Here is an 18,158-nt window from a genome sequence, read left to right as displayed (position 1 = left end):
AACCGAAGAATTTGTTTTGTAACCAAGGAAAGGAGGGAGAGTATGGAGAGCTGGACTGAAGGAGATGGTATATAGTGTTATCCTTAATTCTACCCTTCAAATGCATTTGAACTTCTGATGCTTTTGTGGGGGTGAAGTTATTTTGTTGAAAGTCTGGTATCCATTAATACTTACATGGAATCCAGTTTAGGAAGCCTAATACAGAATTTGGGGATGAGCTTTATCTTCAGTTCTATATGGGACCTCATACTACTCTTAGCACCACATGGAATGGTAGTTTGTAAAAACTGGAAGGTGGCATAAATGGCACAGACCTAACTTCCATGTATGGGCACCATCTTCAGGGGTTAAGAGCGAGGCTTTATAGGTAGCTGATGTTATCAAATAGGAAAACAAAGTATGAGAGAAAGAACATTATAGTCACTATGTAGTGACAAAAGGTGAGATATGGATTGTAAACACTATTGCCTCTCTTCTTTCATTCCATTTGTACACTTTAGACTCTCAGTGAAGTTGCAAGAGAAGTTAGAGGTCTTGCATGACCAAGTGGGAAGTGGAATAAGAACTCTGGGTCCTTAATATTAAAATACTGTGTATGTCTCCATAGGCTTGTGAAGCCTAGAGGCATTTGAGCTAACTATATACACCAAGATTCCAATTTTTGTGCTTTGCAGATGTTCTTACCTTAACTCCTAATGTTCATTTTGAGTCCCAATCCAAGTTCCTTAAGAAGAGACTATGTATTTTATTTCTATACATGATTTTACTTTCTGGGCCTTTGAAACTATATGTTTGTACTTTAGAAACCCCTTTGCTTCTATTTCACTTTATCTCCTTCCCTTTTCATAAATTCCCTGATGTACACTCTTCAGTGGTCTCAATTTCCAGAATTTTTTTCACATTAAGTATTTAGTAAAGACAATTTTAACCCAAGACAATTATTCTTATTAGTTTCCAAAAAACTAATATTTTCTTTTTAATGCACATATTTATTGAGTCACAAAGTAAGAGGACTTGCTTTCATATCCAATGATTGATATACTCCACAATGCATTCTATAAGACATCTATTTTCATTTAATAAATTTCATTTATAAAATCCAAGACATTTTCATATTTTAATTATCAACACTACTTAAGTAACACATACTTTGAAAAATGTCTCAGTCATATTATAATGACCATTTTGTTCTACCAAAACAAGTATACATACAGCACTATTACCAGAAATGAATTTTTTTCAAACATATACAACATTAATTAATTAATTTCAAGCAATCCATAACTCAGGCAAAGCTTCAGTGGAACAGGGGATAAGTGGTTGTCTGGGACTTGAGTTTTCTTTTTTTATCCTTTTTATAAAACACACATTACTTACATTTCAACACATCTACTTGATTTTGTTGCAAATAGAACTTAAAGTATTTGTTACATGTACTGTGATTATTGTCTTTCTTTTCCTTTTTCTTATCTTCATGGTAAATATTACTAATCAGAAAATAAACTACCACATGATAAGCCTGATACCAACAACATTCCTGTCTGTACATTCACCTGGCTATCCTTGGCAAGTAAATAAATGAACAATGCAGAACCTCTAATAACTCACACTCATCATCAAATCAAAGGTTGACGGTAAATAAAATGTTGATGTGAAATACATGATAGTTTTGGTTTTGATTTACATAAAAAAAAACCCTAAAACAAAACAAAACAAAATCACCACCAACTTGATTATAAACTACAATGAAACTGTAGGCAACTTTCAAACAATGAGCAGTCTGAATAACAAATCAGCTACAAGATGAACCCTTCTTTCAGAGTTCATTGTACAATTGTCGTTCTCCTCTTTCTCTTCACATTGCTTTGCAGTGTGTCATTTTGTTGCCTGTGGTTTTGCTTCATGTTGTTTAATGTTCAACTTCTTATTTCATTTTTTGTCCTTTCTTGTTATTTTGCTTTGTTTCAGATGGTGCCTTTCACTTATAATTTACCACACTTTTAGGAAATGAGATCAGAAGGGCTATGAAATATATTTTTCTCCTGATCTCTTTGATACTCTTCCTGGGCTCTTTGCAGCTTACGGCCCCTCAGCCTCCACTTCTGGAAACAGTATGTCACAAAGGAGGTCATTACCAATGAGAAAATAATTATCAGCACTATTATTAGGGCCACCATGGAGGAGAGAGGAGCCTCCAGATGGGTGGCTTCACCCTGGATGGTTGCATTCAGCTTATTAATATTCTCATAGTTCTCGGAAGTCCAGAAGGCAGGCATGAATCCTAAGTTGAAAGGTGATCTCATTGGAAGAAACACCAACGATGCACTCTTTCTCTCACAGTCTTTGCCTTGAAGATGATGGAAGAGTTGACTTGGATTTTCTGTTCAAGAAAATGATAGTAACCTTCAGTAGACTGCCTTGGGAGCTAGCTTTGAAAAGAGTGGAGTCAACTTTGCACTAATATTGAGCTACTGAAGATGAACTAAAGTCTCAAAATTCAAGAATGACTGCAACATACACAAGATCTTAACAGTTCATTGAATTGGGGTAGGGCATATTAGTGACATTACAAGAGAAATATCAGCAGAACTCTCTCCATTCTCTTTGAGATTAATTCTCACATCCTTTGGCAGCAAGGATGTGTTAACTTAATGTGTTTTTAATAAGAGATAAAGCCTTTCATAAAATTATGGAGAATTTTGAATCCAGAAAAATAACCTGGGCCAACATTGCCTGTATTTGGCAAGCATGTTAGCTCTCGTTAAAGGACTAAAATGACTACATTATCTGAAAGCCAAGATAAAACAATCAGTTTGAAAACACCAATCCATGCAAGCTATGGCATGTATTGGCACAATGATGTTTTCAACATCCACTTTGAAGTAGTTCCTTTGATTAGCTGTTTTCAGAGTAGGAACACTGATAATATAATTAATCTAGAATAATAGATGTTAAAATAACTTATGCTTCCAATATACAATTTTACCTTCCTTTTTTAAAAAAAATATTTGTTAATTTATTTGAAAGTCAGAGATAGAGAGGCAGAGAGAGAGAACGAGAGAGAGAGAGAGAGAGAGAGAGAGAGGTCTTCCATCTGCTGGTTCACTCTTCAAATGGCTGCAATGGCCAGTGCTGGGCCAGGCTGAAGCCAGGAGCCAGGAGTTTCATCTGGGTCTCCCATATGGGTACAGGGGCCCAAGGACTTGGGCCATCCTCTGCTGCTTTCCCAGGGATATTAGCAGGGAGCTAGATCAGAAGTGGGGCAGCTGGGATTCGAACTGCTGCCCACATGGGATGCTAGTGCCGCAGGTGGTGGCTCCAGCCACTAAGCCACAGCTCTGACCCCAATTTTATCTTTCAAAAATTTTACTGATGTACTGTTATTTTCACTAACTATCAGCTGGTAAAATTCTTAGTGGCCCCACCTGAATTAAGAGAATTCTGAGTTATATCCTTTGTTTGGAGAATAATTATATATATGTATATATAATTATAATTAACTTTTTAATGGAAGTAAGTAATCTAGCTTTCCATGCAGTGAGGAACTAAGTGCCTGTTTACTAATTAACTGTGGTATTAAGAACTTCCAACTCAAATGCACTCTTGTTTACTACAAAGTGACATATTATTACTAAAGACTAAATTAGCTGTTCTCCCTAATCAGAAGCACATATGCTCCCACAATATGTTAACTTCCAGGAGTGTTTAAATACTTAATTTTAGAAAGTTTCAAGGAAGGAAATATGGTGTATTTTGAGTAAAGAAGAGAAGATAGGTTTAGAGGTACACACATGATATATAAGACCATTACAATGATAAATAATGAAAATGTAAATAAAGCATGGTCAAAGGCCAAAGGCCATAGGCTTTGCAGTCTAATGTTTATCAATGTAGTGAATATTATACCCACATTTCTATTGTCTAAAATGCAAAACACATACATAAGTGCAGAAACATTTCAGAGAGATTGTCCCACCAATGACTCCAAAATGAAGCTTAGAATAATGCCCATTTTTGAGCAATTTATTATTTTTGGGTTGCTGCCATTTGAAAAATGCAGCATCTGATTGTCCCTTGAGGAATATATGGGGATAATACTCCAGGCACATCCAAAGTCTCCAGTGACCACTCCATTCTGTGATTCTCATGGAATAAAATGACCAAAAATTTGACCATAAAACTGACAAAGTAGGCTTGTCTTTTGAGACAGGAGATTGGATTCCAACTGGTTTCACTTCTACAGCTCCTGGTTTTAAAGAAAGCCATGTATCCAGGCAGAGGAAGGTAAGCAAAATACGTGTCATGTATTTCTCTTCCCTTGGAATTGGCAGATACTGAAAGGCAGAGATAAGTTGCAGGCACTCTGCATACTTCTCCCTGGGAACAGCCAAGAACCTTACTCCTTTTCCAGATCTTTGTTATCTAGCCTCATTAAAGGGACTTGAACAGTTTGGAGATTCATTTTAGATCTTCATCAAATTATTGAATCTTAAACTGTCAGAGTTGGAAGGAGCTTTACACAGTTTATAAAGACCCTTTATTATTTATTTTTAAAGGCTGAATGTCCAAATAAAAATATGGGAGATATGATTGGTATTTTTAAAGTGACTCTCTGCCAGCAGCAGAGAATAAAAATACCAAGCTATCAATGGCAGTTAGTCATGGATTTAAGATTCAGTGTGGAAACACATGTTTCAGTCAGGGCAGCTGTTGAACTGGCTTTGATAGTCAAGGCAAGAGGTTTTCTTTGTTAAACTCCTTTTCAAATAACCTTTAAAATTGTCCCCATCCAGCTATTCTTTCCCAACCCCCAGCTTTACCCTTCAAGCTGAAATTTATTCATGTATTGAGTAGCCCACAGGAGGAAAATAAACCTGGAGTTCCTTCTCTTGTTTTTGCTAATGTTAAATCACATGAATGAAGAACTATTTATATCAGAAGGGGCTTCACAATTATCCATATAGGTCATTCACAAAAAGTACAGATTTGCTCTTTAACAACAGAGGATGCATGCAATGAAGATTTAAATAAGCAAATTAATGACTCCATTAAGTTCACACAATGCCTCATTCTATTTACTGTTTAGCCTAGCTTAAGATCTTAAGGAGAAATTCAGAGGAATGAGTAGGAGGTGGAGTGATAGAGGGCCCTAGATGGAATCATTTCTAAATCAATTCCACACACTTATTACTTGCATTTATGTTGGTTCAAAAAAAATTCACCAAAATAAAGTGCGTGTGTTCATGTGATATGTAAAGAGATCAGGGGTAGGGATACAAATACAGATCGGGCCTCTGGCCACCCAGCTTCAGTACCATGCCTCAGATTTCACTGTGAAAGACTGAATACTATCAGTGTCAGTGTCAAGTGTTCGAGGGTATATTCTTTTCTCCAGCATCATCTCCTAGGAACATAATAAAACCAACCTCAATAGATCACTTACCGCTGCCTATGAGGATCTGCTCTTCTCTTCACTCTCTCCTCATATTCATCTTCTATCCCCTGTTACCATTTGCCTCCCTAAAGGAAAAATATCTTCCACATTGTTTATGGATTTTACTGCAGTGGACATGAATGCAGAAACAAAACCCCAGACTCCATGGCTTATTTAATTTGATTATGTTTGTAAGAGCACTTGGTTATTACTGTGGTTGTGTGTGTTAACTTTGCATTTGTACAGATGAGAATGAGAAATGTCTTCCACAACACCTGGGTTTTAAAAGTTTTTCAAATGAAGATAATACTAAAACAAAAGCAGCACACTATTCTTAAAGTAGCCTAGTACTGAAGCAATAAGTTCCCAGCTAATTTTTCTAGGACTACAGTTCTTGGACTAATTTTAAGGCACTTTGCTGCTCTCTGATGCTGTGCTACCAAGCAGGGGAGGGCACTAGCACACCATCTACTTCCCTGCTCCAAGGTGGGGTTCCTTTCCACTTAGAACTACCAGGAAGGAAGGTTGGACAGCCAGGGCTGTGGTGCAGGTATGAATATGCCTAGGGGTCATCTTTGAAAATTGCACACTTAAGATTATTGTCACTGCTTCACTCTTCCACAAAACTCTATAGATGTATTTCCTTGACTGAGTCTAGCAAAATTGCTTATCAGGTTAGTTTTCTCCTCAATCAGGGTTGTTGGCTGGTGTGCATTGATTGCCATTTTAATCTGTCTGGAGGAGGGGGAATCAAAAAGGAATATATTACATAAAAGAGGCAGTGAGACATGATGGCTGACACCTTAAGACCTACCACAAAATTCAACTGTTAATTATCTTCTGGCTGTATTGTGAGCATCTCTGTGTGAATCACGTCAGTTCATTGCATGTGTATGTGTCCTGTGAACCACACAGATTCTCACTAACTTAAACCCATACCTTTCTTGTAGAGGAATTCAAATTAAGACTCGTGGAGGGGTCAGTGACTCCATCACTGTCTTTGTACTTGTTAAGATTGTATGTCTGCCTCACTACACTACCTCATTGAGGGCTGTTTCTTTGAATCTCATCTCACCTCCTGTAAAGGATTGGAATCCTAATAGTGACTTGCTAGTGGAAACTGAAAGAAATGTGTACTATGAGAGAGAAAATATTAGCTATTGCATGTGAGGGCAGTTGAAAGCACATTGCTGGCGGGAGGGAGGGTAGGTGGGAAGTATCACTATGTTCCTAAAATCTGTATATATGAAATACATGAACTTGTATAACTTAAATAAAATTAAAAAGAAAAAGAAAGTAAGTACATTACCAGCAGGGGTAGATTGGGATCTACTGGGCACTTTGGAGGGGGTTTGGTGGAAACATTATTTTAGAACTCAGCCTTTGGCTCTGTTTGTTTTCAAGATAGGAGCAATACCTGTGCTTCCGCCACAAAGGCAGAAGACACAATTTCAGATCCAAACCAAGGGAACAGCGGGTGCCTTAAGCCTTTCCCAGGTCCCACCCTTCCCCAGGGGTCCTGGGGTCCAAAGAAGGCCCAGCCTTTGGGCGCTTTCCTCTCCTTCAGACTTCCCTCCTCTTTGTCTTTCAGGTGGTGGGTATACCTGCCACTGCTGTCAGAGGGAGCTGCCAGATAAGGATTGAGAATGAATTGGAGCCATCCTCTGCCTAAGTCAGTATGCGTGCCCGCTCCCCCCCACCCCTACCTCTCCTCTCCCTCTCCTCCTCCTCTAATGTGCGATGAAACCTGTGTGTCTCCAAAGCACTCTCAGTACTGGGCTAGCTGCGAGATCGCCTCTGGGCTCCAGGAAGCTGAACTTCCAGTTTACCCATCCCTCTTCAAGAGGGGCGTGGTCTCTCAGCAGCTAACATTTCTTCCCAAGGACAGTGGCTGAGTAGGGGGTCCTCATAAATTGAGCACACTCACTCCGAGTTTCAGATAGCGTTCTTGGCGCTAGCTGGATGCAAGGGAATTCCCTAAGATCTCCATACTCTCCCTCTCCCTCCCCCTCCCCTCACACAGGCGCGCTCACACACACACACACACACACACACTCCTATCCCACCCCTTGTTCCTGCTCTCTTTTCCTCCTTCCCCCTCCTTTTCCCGCAGTGAGTCCAGAGCCTGCACATCTTTGGGAGGGGGCAGCCAGGAAAGGACCAGGCGTTTTGGGAAGCCATATCCATTAAGTTTGGGTTCAGCTGCTACAGCCAGGGCACAGGGGTCCGGAATGGGCGCTAGCGCAACTGGAAGGAGGGAACGGCTCCCCCAGGAGCGCTACGATACCCTAGCTCTGTCCACAGTTCCTACTGGATCCGCACGCAGGTGCCACGGGGGTGCGAGCGCCAGAAGCGAGCGCTCCGGGACCGCCTCCATGTATGCCACCCCCACTCCTGAGGCAGCCTCTGTCCCCCAAAGCGGGTTCTATCAGGGTGCAAGTCCGCGGCTCGCGGCACAGGTGCGCCACACTCCGCCATTGTCTCTTCCCAGCCGCCAGCTGCATTAGGAGCTGGAATGGCGGGAGTCGGAGCCCAGTTTTTGTAATGGGGAAACTGAGGTTCAAAGAGGTTAAAAAGCCCTCGTTGCTCAAGGTTATCCCGCAAGGTTGAGGCAGGATTAGAAAGAAACCCAGGCTTCCGGACTCCCAATCCACTGCACTTTTACCATCTACAGTCCAACGCCGCCTTCCTAAAGCCTTGGGCGCCCAGCAGGAGCCACACAGGCGAACCGCACCAGTACTTAGAAATGTTTCTCATACATCCAGCCTTCTTTCTCTCTTAACACCAATCCGCCCAGCCCAGCTCAGTTCGCTACCCAACCACCTTTCCATTCTTCTGTCCGCGTGCGATCTGGTAAAGGAGATCGCCCTACCTGGGCAGATCACGGAGCCGGGCTCTCGAGGTTGCCGCCGTTCCAAGAGTGCAGGGCTGGGGGCGGGGGAAGAGGTGCTGGCTGGTGACTGCTGCGGCGAGAGCAGCTCACTCCGGGTGATGTCTCCCTCAGCATCTGAGCGCAGCCTAGAACTGTTCAACTTTATTTAGGGGAAGGTGGTCACGTGGGCGCGCGCCCGCGAACCAAAAAGCTTGGCGAATAAAATCAGGTCATGGTGTCCTGGCCGCCTCCGCCTACCCAGCCCCACAGCAGCTAGCCAGCAAACGGAACATGGCCTTCACGGGGGCTGGGAGGGGGCACGGAGGAGACTGGATTATTCCAGTCTTTTGCCTATGGGAATTTGGCTGGAATTCATTAGGAAGCAAAGAGACAATTGGAGATTGGAGCAAGAACCGGTTGCCCTGCGCGGGCTCTGGAGAAGAGCACTCCATCTGGATGGGTGCCTCTTGACAATAAGGGCTCTGGTCTTAGTCATCTTAGGTCTCCAATTTCTAGTATATTGTCTGCCACTGAGGAGGCACTCGGTAACTGTTGGTTATGTTGGGGCAAAATTTCATACAGAGAACCCATCTGGTTGGGAGCTCTGTGATTTTTTTGTATGCTTCTTACCCAATAGCTCTCTACTCTGAAGTTAACACAAACCCCACCCTGGGGTGGTGCCCATCCCCTAATTGCTCCTCTCTGCAGTGTCCAGTTTCTGAGAAACACTCTCTGTTGAATCACCGAGTCAAGTAGGCTTGTATTGGATGAGCTGCCACCAAGGAAGCTTTCTGTGGTCCCAAAGCACTCTGTATTCCTCTTGGCCCATGACACTGAGGACTATGTAAGAGACTCAGATGGAGTTCCTAGCTCCTGGCATCATTCTGGATGGAGTTTCTGGCTCATTACTTTGACCTGATCCAGCCTTGTCTGTTCCAGCCATTTAGGGTGTGAACCAATGGATGGAAGATCTATTTCTCTGTCCATCTTTCCCTCTCCCTTTGTTACTTTGCCTTTTAAATAAGTAAAATAAATTTAAAAATACTAAATCTACTATGGGAAACGGTGGCTTGATCAGCATAGCCCTGACTGTTAATGAACAACTTAATACATTATCCCTCTTAGTAGTTTTTTTTATCTGTTCTACTTAATATGACTGATTTAGTTCTGTAATTGATGCACAGTTATTCTTAAGTGTTGAAAATTAACTGAAATGTGATCCCTGTTGAACATGGGAGTGGGAATGGGAGAGGGAAGAGATGTATAATTTGGGACATGCTCAGGCTGACTTGCCCCAAGTGGTGGAGTTGGAAGCATACCAGGGGATTCCAATTCAATCCCATCGAGGTGGCATGTACCAATGCCATCTCACTGTTCCAGGTGATCAATTTCAGTTCACAGTTGGTCATGGTGGAGGGACTGGGAGTCAAAGGGAGCACATAGACAAGTCTAGTACCTGCTAACGCTAACCGATGGAGTAAATAAAGGGGAGAGTGATCCAACATGGGAAGTGAGATACTCAGCAGACTCATAGAATGGCAGATGTCCTAAATAGCACTCTGGCCTCAGAATCAGCCCTAAAGGCATTCGGATCTGGCTGAAAAGCCCATGAGAGTATTTCAGGCATGGAAAGCCAAGACACTCTGGCAAAAGATCTCTGTGAGTGAGATCCCAGTGGAAAGAACAGGTCTTCAAAGAAGGAGGTACCTTTCTCTGAAGGGAGGAGAGAACCTCCACTTTGACTATGACCTTGTCTAAACAAGATAAGAGTCGGAGAACTCAGAGGGCTTCCATAGCCTTGGAAACTCATGACTGGAGCATAGGATTACTGATGCCATAGACAGGAGTGTCAATTGGTAAAGTCAACAACAGGAGTCACTGTGCACTTACTCCTCATGTAGGATCTCTGTCCTTAATGTGCTGTGCATTGAGATTTAATGCTATAACGAGTACTCAAACAATATATTTCACTTTGTGTTTCTATGGGGGTGCAAACTGTTGAAATCCTTACTTAATGCATACTAAACTGATCCTCTGTAACAAAAAAAAAGAAATTATCAATTCCCAACTTGACTCTCACTGGGATTAAACATGACAATAGGTCTGCTCTGATTTCATCATCATTAAAAAAAATCATCTATTATTTTTCACTTTATGTTTCTGTGTGGGAGCAAACTGTTGAAATCCATACTTAATGTATACTAAGCTGATCTTCTGTATATTGAGATAATCGAAAATGAATCTTGATGTGAATGGAAGGGGAGAGGGAGTGGGAAAGGGGAGGGTTGTGGGTGGGAGGGACGGTATCGGGGGGAAGCCATTGTAATCCATAAGTCGGACTTTGGAAATTTATATTCATTAAATAAAAGTTAAAAAAAAATACTAAATCTGCCAATGCCTTGATGTTGGACTTCTCAGCCTCCAGAATTGTGAGAAAAGACATTTCTGTTGTTTTAAACTATGTACTCTGGACAGAAAGCAGGAATGTGGCTGAGTAAGATGTTCCAGTGACCACTTTCCCACAGAGATAACAATTTGAACAGCTATTCACACACCAAGTCACCTTCATAAGAGCAACTAAAGCCAGATGAGAGAACACAATGCATAGTTTTAATATAATAGTAAGAAAAGTTGCATTGAATAAAGCAGGAAAGAAAGAGTCATCAGTCAGTCAACTCCAAGTAGCACAGCATGGAGAAAGATTTCTCCTGTTTGCGTGGGGGGAACTGAAATTGAGTCCCAGTGTCAGGCCCACTGTAATAAAAATGCAAAGTTGGACAGAGCCACAAGGCCTGGTCCCCTGGCCCACACCTACAGACTATTTGGACCCTCTGTAGCCAGGCAACCTCTGCTACTTCTCTCCAGTTGGCAGCAGAAAGAGCAAGATTCCAGCCACTGTGGTGTATGGCAGGAAAGGGAGCTTAGGACACTGCCTTGGAATTCAAAGCTGGGCCTACTACCTTTAGATCCAGCACTTGATAAAGCCCAAAGGACTCTACCTCTGGGCAAGTGCTGCTGAACGGAGCCTCCAGACTTCTCTGGCATTGGATGCAGGCCTGTGCTCTGGTGGGATGGATTCATTCCAGTGTGTGTTACTACCAGTCTCAAGCAGGCCCCAAGGACATTGTGGGGGCCAGTGCTGTGGTAGAGTGGGCAAAGCTGCCATCTGTAGTGCTGGCATCCTGTATGGGTGCTGGTTCAAGTCCTGGCTGCTCCATTTCACATCTGACTCTCTGCTATGGCCAGAGAAAGCAGTAGAAGATGGCTCAAGTCCCATGTGGAAGACCAGGTAGAAGAAGCTCCTGGCTTCAGATCAGCCCAGCTCCGGCCATTGCAGCCACTTGGGGAGTGAACCAGGGGATGGAAGACCTCTCTCTGCCTCTGCATCTCTATAACTCTGCCTTTCAAATGAACAAATAAATAAATAAATCTTTTTTTTAAAAAAATGACATTGTGGAGAATGGTGACAGTGGAACCCAGTTGTTACCCTGCTATTGCAAGTCTGAGTGATTAGGGAGCTGCCTTTGCCTTTATCACTCTTCTTCCGATGTGGGCAGAAAGCAAGAAACCACCAGACTGTCTTGTTATTAAGTGCTGGGCTGGTAAAGCCCAACACTGGGCAGATCTGATGGTGTGCATCCTAGGCAAGTTCCTTTGTGAGGAGTCTCGGAACTTGTCCCAGTATCAAATGGAGACCTGCACCCTGGTGGGATAGACTTGTTTCAGCATTTATCATCATGAGCTTCACATGCACCTAGAGTGTACCCTCACAATTGCACAGGGCTTAATGACTGTGAGATCCAGGTGTGAACACAAATTGCCTGTCTGAGAAGGCCAAGGGCTGCCTCCATCACCCCTACTACAACCTTAGGAAGACAGCAAGAAAACACAGGACTGTTTTGGGACTCAGTGACAAGCTGATAAAATTAAAATTGGGCTGATACCAATGGTCCCTGTGACCTGGCCAGTTCATACATACAGAGCCCCTGGAACTGCTTCAGTGCCAAGTGGAATTACTTGACCTGAATGGTACAGTTTTGTATTCTAACTAGCATCATTAGTGGCTGGTAGGAGCAGCATCAGACAATAAGTCAACCTCAGCAGAAGATGGATCACAGTAGGGTGGGCTTTGGTCCTACTCCTAAGCTGCACTGCTGGGTCTTGTGTCTGTGTGTGATCTAGCATCACAGTATTGGTGCCCAAAGGAATAGGTAACTGGGTCTACACCAGACTCAGGAGGCGGATTTAAGGGATGGATCACTCCTTTTAAAACACTTTTTCTGTTCATTCCAAACACAGGAACTTCAGTTTTGGTACAAACCTGAGCTTAAAGAGTTTTGTAGGATAGAAACAATGAAGAATAACACCTAAACCTGACTTTGTACAAACTTTGACTTGGGGTGCTGTTTAGTGCAAAAATACCAAAGTGTCCATAGGCTCAGAGAAAATAAACAGATTGCTTAGAATATCTGAAGAGGCTGCCACAAACAAACCAGGAGTACCATAGCCAATCCTGCAATGTATACATGGTGTCATACACTGAGAAATATCAAAAACTTTCGTGGAATCATGACCTCACATAAAGAGCAGGGTGCCAGAAACCAACTATGTAGGAATTAAAGTTTTCAAATTCTCAGATGAAGATCTTTTTAGAGAGTTATTTTGTTTATTTGAAAAGCAGAAAAAGAGAGAGAGAGCGAGCGAGCTTCCTTCTGCTGGTACACTCCACAAATGCCTGGGCCAGGCCAAAGCCAGGAGCCAGAAACTTCATCCAGTTCTCCAATGTGGGGGCAGGGGCTCAAGTACTTGGACCATCTTCTATTGCCTTCCCAGGCACATTAGCAGGGAGCTGTATTGGAAATGGAGCAGCTGGGACTCGAACTAGTGCCTATATGGTTTCAGTATCTCAGGCAGAGGCTTAACCCATTAGGCCACAATACTGACACTGACCCCAGATGAAGAGTTTAAAATAGCTATTTTAAGGAAACTTAATGAGCATCAAGAGAACAACAGAGAAACAATTTAATACTCTATTCTAATTGATAGTGAGATGGAAGTAATTAAACAAAAACAAAAAGAAATCCTTCAACTGAAAAATACAGTGAAATTGCAAACATGATAGAAGGCATCAGTAGCAGAATACATTTAACAAAAGAATTAATAAGGGGGCTGGTGCTGTGGTGCAGCATGTTAACGCCCCGGCCTGAGGTGCTAGCATCCCATATGGGCACCGGTTCAAGACCCGGCTACTCCACTTTCCATTCAGCTCTCTGCTATTGCCTGGGAAGGCAGTGGAAAATGGTCCAGGTCCTTGGGCCCCTGCACACTGCATGTGGGAGACCCGGAAGAAACTCCTGGCTCCTGGCTTCAGATCGCCCCAGCTCCAGCCATTGCAGCCATTTAGGGAGTGAACTGGCAGATGGAAGACCTCTCTCTCTCTCTCTCTCTCTCTCTGCCTTTCCTCTATGTGTAACTCTGACTTTCAAATAAATAAATAAATCATTAAAATGAATTAATAAGATATAAGATAGACTATTAGAAAATATGCAGTTGGAAGGGAAAAAGAAGGAATCAAGGGTATAGAGGAAAACTTACAGGAACTTTGGAACTGCATGAAAAGGCAAACTGGTGTTCAAAAGTTACTGGTGTTCAAGAAGGACTTGAGAATGTCAAAGGGGTATAAAGCATACTCAAAGAGAAAATGACAGAAAAATTCCCAACCTAGAAAAAGAAAAAATTATCTGTATCTGAATGTCAAAGTTCACCAGTCAGATTTACCTAAAGCAATTCTACCCCTAGATGCTAAAATCAAGCTTCCCCAGGTTGAAGATAAAGAAAATATTCCCAAAGCTGCAAGAGAAAAGAAGCAAATAAACCTCAAATGGGCCCAATTTGCCTGACTGCAGACTTCTCAGCAGAAATCTTACAGGCCAGGAGGGAGTAGTATAAGACTTTTGCAGTACTGAAGGAAAAAAAAATTGGTCAAAAGTAATGTATCCAGAAAAGTTATCCTTGATATAAGAGGGAGAATTAAAGGCATTCCCAAAGAAACAAAAGCTGAGATAACTTATTATGAACGTGCCGTTCTTTCAAGAAATATTAAAGAGACTCCTTTGAACTGAAAGTGACATTAATGAGTAAAAAAATAATCACAGGCAAAAAACTCACAAGTAAGATTAAATATAAAGGCCGGCGCCACGGCTCACTAGGCTAATCCTCCACCTTGGGGCGCCAGCACACCGGGTTCTAGTCCCGGTTGGGGCGCCGGATTCTGTCCCGATTGCCCCTCTTCCAGGCCAGCTCTCTGCTGTGGCCAGGGAGTGCAGTGGAGGATGGCCCAGGTGCTTGGGCCCTGCACCCCATGGGAGACCAGGAGAAGAACCTGGCTCCTGCCATCGGATCAGCGTGGTGTGCCGGCCGCAGCGCGCCGGCCAAGGCGGCCATTGGAGGGTGAACCAACGGCAAAAGGAAGACCTTTCTCTCTGTTTCTCTCTCTCACTGTCCACTCTGCCTGTCAAAAAAAAATAAATAAAAATAAAAAAAATAAATATAAAACCAAAATCAGAATGCTGTAAAATTATAGTGAGTAAACATTTATATTTTAATGCAAAGACTAAAAGGCAAGCAACATAGAAAGAGATAAAATGGAACATCATAAATTCAAAATGCAGAGAGGAATGGAATATAAATGTGGAGATTTTAGTAGTTTTTAAAATCATTTTTAAATTTCACTTGTTTCCTTCCCTATCTTTATAATCAAAGTTAAGTTGCTATCATTTCAAAATAGCTTGTTGTAACCAAAAGATTTCATAAGCCCCATGGTAGCCACAAAGCAAAAATCTATAATATCAAATCTATAATATCAAAAATAGCAGGCAAGGAATAAAAGTACATACACTACAAATGAAATTAATGAGAGAGAAAGAAAGGACTACAATAAAATAAAAAAAAATTATTGAAGTAGAAGTAGTAAGACCTTCTCTATTAATGCTTAAATATAAATGGATTAAATTCCCCAGTTAAAAGACATGGAGACAGGGCCAGCGCTGTGGCATAGCGGGTAAAGCTTCCGCCCACATCCTATATGGGCATCGATTGAGTCTCCGCTGCTCCACTTCCAATCCAGCTCCCTGATTTGGCCTGGGAAAGTGGTAGAAGATGGCCCAAGTCCTTGGTCCCCTGCACCCACGTGGGAGACCCTGAAGAAGCTTCTGGCTCCTGGCTTCAAATCAGCCCAGCTGCTGCCATTTTGGCCATTTGCGCAGTGAACCAGTGGGTGGAAGACCTCTCTCTCTCTCTTATTCTTCTCTCTCTGTGTAACTCTTTCAAATAAATAAATAAATAAAACTTTTTAAAAAAAGACGTGGAGTAACTGAATGGATAAAACACACGTGCACACACACACACAATACAAAGTATAGACTACTTAGAAGAAACTCACTTCTATGCAAATTAAACTCAAAACAAAGCCAGAATAGCCATACTACTACCAGATAAAATGGGTTTTGAAACAAAATAGGAAAAGGAGAGGAGAAAGGTCATTATATAATGATAAAGTGTTTTGTCTATGAAGAGGAAATAACAATTGTAAATATATATGCATCCAATATTGGAACACTCAAATACATGAAGCAGATGTTAATGGACCAGAAGGGAGAGGTAGACCCCATTACAATAACAGTAGATGTTTTAACACTCCATTTTCATAAATGGAGAGATCACTCGGACAGGAAATCATCAAAAAAATAGCAGAGTTAATTTGCACCCTAGAACAATTGGATCTAACAGACATCTACAGAACATTCTATCCAGCAGCTCTCGAACATCAATTCTTCTCAGAAGCATATGAAATATTCTGCAGAACAGATCATATTTTAGGTCACAAAACAAATTTCAAGAAATTTAAAAGAAGAATCACATTGAGTATCTTTTGTTATCACAATGCAGCAAGACTAGAAATCAATAATAAGAAAAATATGAATCTTGATCTGAATGGGATGGAAGAGGGAGTGGGAGATGGAATGCAGGTGGGAGGAAGGTTATGGGGGGAAAAAGCCGCTATAATCCAAAAGTTGTACTTTCAAAATTTATATTTATTAAATAAAAGTTAAAAATAATAAGAAGAAAAATATTGGAAACTACATAAATACATGGAATTTGGGCTCAACAACAAAAGAATCAAAGAAGAAATCAAAGAGAAAATTTGAAAATTTCTTGAAATTAATGAAAATTCAGCTCTTTTATTTACCAATTTAATTTCCTTCGAGTAAATTCCAAGGAATGGGATGGCTGGGTTGAATGGTAGGGTTATATTCAGGTATCTGAGGAATCTCCAGACTGCCTTCCATAGTGGCTTGACCAGTTTGCATTCCCACCAACAGTGGATTAGTGGCCATTTTTCCCCACATCCTCGCCAGCATCTGTTGTTTGTTGATTTCTGTAGGTGAGCCGTTCTAACCGGGGTGAGGTGAAACCTCATTGTGCTTTTGATTTGCATTTCCCTGATGGCTAGTGATCCTGAACATTTCTTTTTTTCATGTGTCTGTTGGTCATTTGGATTTCCTCTTCTGAAAAATGTCTATTGAGGTCCTTGGCCCATCTCTTAAGTGAGTTGTTTGTTTTGTTGTTGTGCAGTTTCTTGATCTCTTTGTAGATTCTGGTTATTAATCTTTTATCAGTTGCATAGTTTGCAAATATTTTTTCTCATTCTGTCAGTTACCTCTTCACTTTCCTGACTGTTTTTTTGCAGTACAGAAACTTCTCAATCTGATGTAACCCCAATTGTTAATTCTGGCTTTGACTGCGTGTGCCTCTGGGGTCCTTTCCAAGAAGTCTTTGCCTGTGCCTGTATCTTGAAGGGTTTCTCCAATGCTCTCTAATAATTTGATGGTGTCAGTCGTAAATTTAGATCTTTAATCCATGTTGAGTGGATTTTTGTGTGAGGTGTAAGGTAGGGGTCTTGCTTCATCCTTCTGCATGTGGAAATCCAGTTTTCCCAGCACCATTTGTTGAATAGACTGTCCTTGCTCCAGGAACTGGTTTTAGATCCTTGATCAAATATAAGTTGTCTGTAGATGTTTGGATTGATTTCTGGTGTTTCATTTCTGTTCCATTGGTCTATCCATCTGTTTCTGTACCAGTACCATGCTGTTTTGATAACAACTGCCCTGTAGTATGTCCTGAAATCTGGTATTGTGATGCCTCTGGCTTTGTTTTTGTTGTACAAGATTGCTTTAGCTATTCGAGGTCTCCTGTGCCTCTGTGTGAATTTCAGCATCATTTTTTTCATATCTGAGAAGAATGTCTTTGGTATTTTGATTGGTATTGCATTGAACCTATAAATTGCTTTTTGGAGAATAGACATTTTGATGATACTGATTTTTCCAATCCATGAGTGATCAGTTTAAGTTCATAATTGATCATAAAGATAGGATTAAGTGTCAAAGTGTCACATAAACAAGACTAGTGTCTGCTAATACTAACTGAAAAAATTAAAAAGGAGAGAATGATTCAACATGGGAAGCAGGATACACAGCAGATGTCCTAAACAGCACTCTGGCCTCAGAATCAGGCTTAAGGCATTCAGATCCAGCTCAAAAGCACATGAGTTTCTCAGGCATGGAAAACCAAGACACTGTGACAAGAAACTGAGCTAAATGAAAGATCTCTGTGAGTGAGATCTCAGCAGAAAGAACGGGCCATCAAAGAAGTAGGTACCTTTCTCTGAAGGGAGGAGAGAACTTCCACTTTGATTATGTCCTTGTCTAGATAAGGACAGAGTTGGTGAACTCAAGAGGCTTCCATAGCCTTGGCAGCTAGAGCCTCGGGTGATTACTGATGTCATAAATAAGA

General features: G+C 41.6%; 1 long non-coding RNA gene across 1 annotated transcript; it reads right to left on the bottom strand.

Annotated features, from left to right (window-relative positions):
* Nucleotides 1–968: 968 nt before the first annotated feature.
* Nucleotides 969–8,523, bottom strand: LOC108178759 (uncharacterized). The gene is made up of 2 exons (XR_011385649.1): nt 8,307–8,523; nt 969–2,380 (listed from the first exon to the last, which is right to left on the bottom strand). It is a non-coding gene; the product is annotated as an uncharacterized lncRNA (long non-coding RNA).
* Between the last annotated feature and the right edge of the window lie 9,635 nt (nt 8,524–18,158).

The sequence above is a fragment of the Oryctolagus cuniculus genome, chromosome X, assembly GCF_964237555.1.
Source record: "Oryctolagus cuniculus chromosome X, mOryCun1.1, whole genome shotgun sequence".
Taxonomy (NCBI): domain Eukaryota; kingdom Metazoa; phylum Chordata; class Mammalia; order Lagomorpha; family Leporidae; genus Oryctolagus; species Oryctolagus cuniculus.
Note: the sequence above shows the minus strand (reverse complement) of the source record. Positions and strands in the feature narration are given on the sequence as shown.